At 46.4% G+C, this 6,000-nt stretch overlaps 1 long non-coding RNA gene across 1 annotated transcript in view; it reads left to right on the top strand.

Moving 5' to 3' along the window:
• LOC130682366 (uncharacterized) overlaps positions 1–5,546 on the top strand; it is a 93,829-nt gene extending 88,283 nt beyond the window's left edge. The window contains exon 11 of the long non-coding RNA XR_008995588.1: positions 5,479–5,546. This is a non-coding gene — a long non-coding RNA (uncharacterized LOC130682366). The remainder of the gene's footprint in view (positions 1–5,478) is intronic.
• The last annotated feature ends 454 nt before the right edge of the window (positions 5,547–6,000 follow it).

Consider the following 6,000-nt stretch of genomic DNA (forward strand, 5'->3'; position numbering starts at 1 on the left):
CGCACACACGTTAACATAATAGGAGTATAGTTACATAACCAAAGCATACCTGTAATTACCAGCCATCTCCAGTGAAACCGAGAAAACCAGTTAGGCACCTTAGGCATTTGTGAAAACTTATCTATGATGTGGTGGATATTGTCCAACTGAACTTGAACAGTCTGAGAGAAATCAGACAAATTAAAACAATCCATTCCTGGGGAATGTTCACATCCCTTATGTTCTTTTAACAGTAAATAGTCTGTAGTTGTAAGATTTTGGAGCGCTACAATTTGCACTTCTCCTAATTCTTGGTTGAGTTCCAACAGTATAGATCCAGTCAAATTTGTTGTTTTACCGTATGCACAGGCCAGCTTAGATGTCTCCTTCATTCCCATGGCAAGTCCAGGAACTGGTGGGATGAGTGCATCTACAGCTGTAGCAGTGCGTGGATCTTTGTTGGGGTTTTTTGATGATCATCTTTTGGCATGAGTCTTCCAGAGAGTGCTGATGTTGGAAGTTCTTTTTCATATCGTATCTTAGTTCATTTTCGGGGTAGCCCAATTAGGCTTTGATCCTCTGTATAAACACAAACAGACCCTTTGCCTACACTTTTATATGCCCTTTATACCCTTGTGTAGAACTCATTGGCGGTTACCACACAGGAACTGCCCTTTTTTTTTTGTTTTTTTGTTTTGTTTTTGGTATCACTAATCTACACTTACATGACGAATATTATGTTTACTAGGCTCTCCCCTATACCAGGTCTCCCCTATAAACCCCTTTACAGTCACTGTCCATCAGCAGAGCAAAATGTTGTAGAATCACTACTTGCCTTCTCTGTGCTGTACAGCCCTCCCTTTTCTCCTACCCCCCCCCCATGCATGCTAATCTTAATACCCCCCTACTCCCCCCACCCCCCCCCTTATCCCTCCCTACCCACCCCTCCTCCCCAGTCCCTTTCCCTTTGGTACCTGTTAGTCCATTCTTGAGTTCTGTGATTCTGCTGCTGTTTTGTTCCTTCAGTTTTTCCTTTGTTCTTATATTCCACAGATAAGTGAAATCATTTGGTATTTCTCTTTCTCCACTTGGCTTGTTTCACTGAGCATAATACCCTCCAGCTCCATCCATGTTGCTGCAAATGGTTGGATTTTCCCTTTTCTTATGGCTGAGTAGTATTCCATTGTGTATATGTACCACATCTTCTTTATCCACTCATCTATCGATGGACATTCAGGTTGCTTCCAATTCTTGGCTACTGTAAATAGTGCTGTGATAAACATAGGGGTGCACTGATCTTTCTCATACTTGATTGCTGCATTCTTAGGGTAAATTCCTAGGAGTGAAATTCCTGGGTCAAATGGTAAGTCTGTTTTGAGCATTTTGATGTACCTCCATACTGCTTTCCACAATGGTTGAACTAACTTACATTCCCACCAGCAGTGTAGGAGGGTTCCCCTTTCTCCACAGCCTCGCCAACATTTGTTGTTGTTTGTCTTTTGGATGGCAGCCATCCTTACTGGTGTGAGGTGATACCTCATTGTAGTTTTAATTTGCATTTCTCTGATAATTAGCGATGTGGAGCATCTTTTCATGTGTCTGTTGGCCATCTGTATTTCTTTTTTGGAGAACTGTCTGTTCAGTTCCTCCGCCCATTTTTTAAATTGGGTTATTTGTTTTTTGTTTGTTGAGGCGTGTGAGCTCTTTATATATTCTGGATGTCAAGCCTTTATCGGATCTGTCATTTTCAAATATATTCTCCCATACTGTAGGGTTCCTTTCTGTTCTATTGATGGTGTCTTTTGCTGTACAGAAGCTTTTCAGCTTAATATAGTCCCACTTACTCATTTTTGCTGTTGTTTTCCTTGCCCGGGGAGATATGTTCAAGAAGAGGTCACTCATGTTTATGTCTTAAGAGGTTTTTGCCTATGTTTTCTTCCAAGAGTTTAATGGTTTCGTGACTTACATTCAGGTCTTTGATCCATTTTGAGTTTACTTTTGTATGTGGGGTTAGACAATGGTCCAGTTTCATTCTCCTACATGTAGCTGTCCAGTTTTGCCAGCACCACCTGTTGAAGAGACTGTCATTTTGCCACTGTATGTCCATGGCTCCTTTATCAAATATTAATTGACCATATATGTCTGGGTTAATGTCTGGATTCTCTAGTCTGTTCCATTGGTCTGTGGCTCTGCTCTTGTGCCAGTACCAAACTGTCTTGATTACTATGGCTTTATAGTAGAGCTTGAAGTTGGGGAGTGCAGATCTCAGCATTTTTTATCCCCCTAGGTTCACTTACACTTTGGAGGTCTACCTCCCATCCTGGTTACAAGGTTCCTTAATTGATAGAGGGGCTGGAAGAAGCAGAACAGCATGTAGATGAAGTTAAAGTATAAAGTGGGCTTTTTCTAGGCTGAGTATATTTCACAGTGTCATGACCCTCATCCCATTTCTGTGCTTTGTCTCACTGCAAATGCAGAGAGTGGATTGAGAAGGTGTCTCCAAAATTTGCACTTTTGTTTTGACAGTCAAAACTTCCTAGTAACATCCAGCTAGTCCTCATCTTGGTCACCAGAGGCAGCAGCGAACGGGTAACGTGGGTGCTGTCTCTCAGAAGTGGAACCTGCTGCTTAGACATTCTTTGTTCTCCAGTGTAGTCAGAGCAGCAGAAAGTCTAGTCATCATACTCAGGAAATTAAAATTCTAGATTTGGGAATTTTCCCCCTAACTACACCCTATCGTGCTGCCTTGCAAGTGCTCAGAGACAGCCAGGAAGCATCTCCAGCGGAAGTGGAGCTTGCACTGCCCCATTCGACGTGGCAACAGGGAGTCGCTGGACCACCTCATCTTCCCTGTCGGGTTTTTCCAGTCTGAACCCCGAGAGGAGTGGAACCCCTCGCATTGCAAAGCTGAGCACACACGGCAGCTGTTCAGCTGCTCTGACTCCAGGATTTTTTTCTTCGCAAGCCCCTGTGTGTCAGGCTGGGTGGTGAGGTGACAGCTGAGGCTGGGGGAGTGGAGAGCGGCTGACAGGAAAACAGACTCCTGAAGCCATTTCTCCCATCTCTCTGCCCCATGTCCCTGGGGAGGAGGGCCTCCTTGGCCTTGGCATTATGCCGGAAGCCTTCACTTTATCCTCCTGAAAGGGATCGTCCTTGGTGCAGATCAATGTCATGACTGTGAAGGAAATTATGGTGGAAGTGGGAAGCTCTGTGCCTCGTCTTGGGGAGAGGGAGGTCCCTGCAGGCATTATGGGTATGTGGGGACACCTGTTGTGATATGACTGATGATAAGTAAATATTTGGTAATTGAGATGACCAAAATACATTTCCTAGGTATTTTTGCTCCTCGTGCACAATTCCTGAAGATCCTTCTGAGCCATAACTGTCCAATGGGTGTCTTGTTAGGTTAATGCAGAGGCTTTGGGGCCCTATCCTAGGTTAGAGGCTGGTTGCCAGGGGCACCAAGCTTGTGATTAGAGGATTGAAATTATTAGCCCTCAGCCCCCAGGGAAGAGGAAAGGGATGAGGGCTGGAGGCTGAATCAGCAATGGCCAGTGATTTAGTCAGTCATGACTCTGCAGTGAAGCCCTCACAAAACCCTAAGAGAAGAGCACATCTCTCTCATCTCCTGTTTCTCTGTCAGAGCTTCCATGCCTGGGGAACCAGGTGGCCTGCACATGCCACCAGGCCAGGCCCCAAGCACCCCAGGAGGATAGAAGCTCTTTTATTTGGGACCTTGCCATATGTGTGTGTTCATCCGGCTGTTGTGTCCTTTATGGTACTCTTTGTTAAACGTGAGTGTTCTTCTGAGATTCTGAGGCACCTTAGCAACTTGGGCAGACCTAAAGGGGAAGTTGTTGGAACCCGCAATCTTAGCCTGCAGGTGGGAAGCACAAGCTAATTGCGTGGGGCTTGCAACCAGGCTCTGGAGCTGGGGAGGAGGGCAGTCTTGAGGATAGAAACCTTACCCTGTAGAATCTGGTGTTGTCTCTGGGCAGATAGCCTCAGCATTGAGTTCTCAGACACCCTGCTGGTGTTCAAGAATTGCTTGGTGGTGTATGCATTGGAAACAGGTCCAGTATCCTGAAAGGAGTTACACTGCTGTGTATGAAAAAGAACGCTGGGTCATATGAAACCGCTATTAATATAGGTAGGAACCACCACACTGTTTTCCATAGTAGCTGCACCAATTTACATGGTCACAAACAGTGCATGACGGTTCCCTTTTGTCCACATCCTCATAAATAACTTGTTATTTCTTGTTTTTTGGGGAACTAGCCATTCTGAATGCTGTGAGGTGATAGCTCATTGTGATTTTTTTGTTGTTACCATTAGAGTACAATTACATGAGCAACATTGTGGTTACTAGACTCCCCCCCATTATCAAGTCCGCTCCCCGCACCCCATTACAGTCGCTGTCCATCAATGTAGTAAGATGCTATGGAATCACTACCTGTCTTCTGTGTGTTACACTGCAATCCCTGTGGCCCCCCACCCCCTACATTATGTGTGCGGATCGTAATGCCCCCTTTACCCCCTTATCGCTCCCTCCCCACCCGTCCTCCCAGGTCCCTTTCCCTTTGGTAACTGTTAGTCCATTCTTGGGTTCTGTGAGTCTGCTGCTGTTCTGTTCCTTCCCGTTTTTGCTTTGTTCTCATACCTCACCAGAGGAGTGAAATCCTTGGATACTTGTCTTTCTCCACCTGGCTTATTTCACTGAGCATAACACCCTCTAGCTCCGTCCGTGTTGTTGCAAATGGTGGTAGGATTTGTTTTCTTCCTATGGCTGAGTGATATTCCGTAGTGTGTATGTACCACCTCTTCTTTATCCCTTCATCTCCCGATGGACACTTAGGTTGCTTCCCTTTCTTGGGTATTGTAAGTAGTGCTGTGATCAACATAGGGGTGCATCTGTCTCTTTCAAACTGGGCTCCTGCACTCTTAGGGTAAATTCCTAGGAGAGGAATTCCTGGGTCAAATGGCATTTCTGTTCTTTGGTTTTTGGGGGAACCTCCATACCGCTTTCCACAATGGTTGAGCTGACTGACATTCCCACCGGCAGTGTAGGAGGGTTCCCCTTTCTCCACACCCTTGCCGACATCTGTTGTTGTCTGTCTTTTGGGTGGTGGCCATCCTAACTGGTGTGAGGTGATACCCCGTTGTGGTTTTAGTGTGCATTTCTCTGATGGTTAGCGATGTGGAGCGTCTTTTCCATGTGCCTGCCGGCCACCTGAAATTGCTTCTGTGGAGAAGTGTCTGTTGAGAGCCTCTGCCCATTTTGTAACTGGATTCATTTGCTTTTTGTGTGTTGAGGTTCGTGAGCTCTTGATACATGTTTTGGATGGCAACGCCTTATCAGATATGTCATCAGTGAGTATATTCTCCCATACTGAAGGATGTCTTTTGGTTCTACTGATGGTGGTCAAACAGAATCTTACGAAACCCCCTACCACTTCATTCCAAATCTGACTAATTTTTTTTTTTTTTTTTTTCCCCCAGAACACCAACCAGCCGAGAAAACGGGAACGAAGAGGAGAAGCTGTGATGCGGGAACATCTGGCGTAAAACTGAGAGGTGAGGCGGTGTGGAGACTGGTAGGTTGTATCTTTCCATGTGCTGCTTTCAAGGGTCATAGGGAAAAAAGATCGCCAAGGAGATGAAGCCCGGGGTGTTGACGTCACCTGGTATCGGTGGAGCCACGTAGCCTCTAGCCATTGACGGGGAGGCTAGCATGCGGCACTGTTGTCTTTCCTGCGGAGTTAAGACGAGCGGCGTCCCCCGTTTGCAGTTCAGTCAGAGCCCGTGTGGGACTGTCCTGGCACCGGCCGGGGTGGACCCGAGAGCTATGCCGTTCCTGCTGGGCTGTCGCAGCACCCCTCTCGGAACAGGGCCTCAGCAGCGCTCCCGGGAGAGAGAGAGAGAGACAGAGACAGAGACAGAGACAGAGAGAGACAGAGAGAGAGAGAATTGCGCTCGAGAGACAGGGGCAGTTATATTTTCTGTAGCTCCCTGAGCATGCTC

The sequence above is a fragment of the Manis pentadactyla genome, unplaced genomic scaffold (assembly GCF_030020395.1).
Source record: "Manis pentadactyla isolate mManPen7 unplaced genomic scaffold, mManPen7.hap1 scaffold_333, whole genome shotgun sequence".
In the NCBI taxonomy this organism is placed as follows: domain Eukaryota; kingdom Metazoa; phylum Chordata; class Mammalia; order Pholidota; family Manidae; genus Manis; species Manis pentadactyla.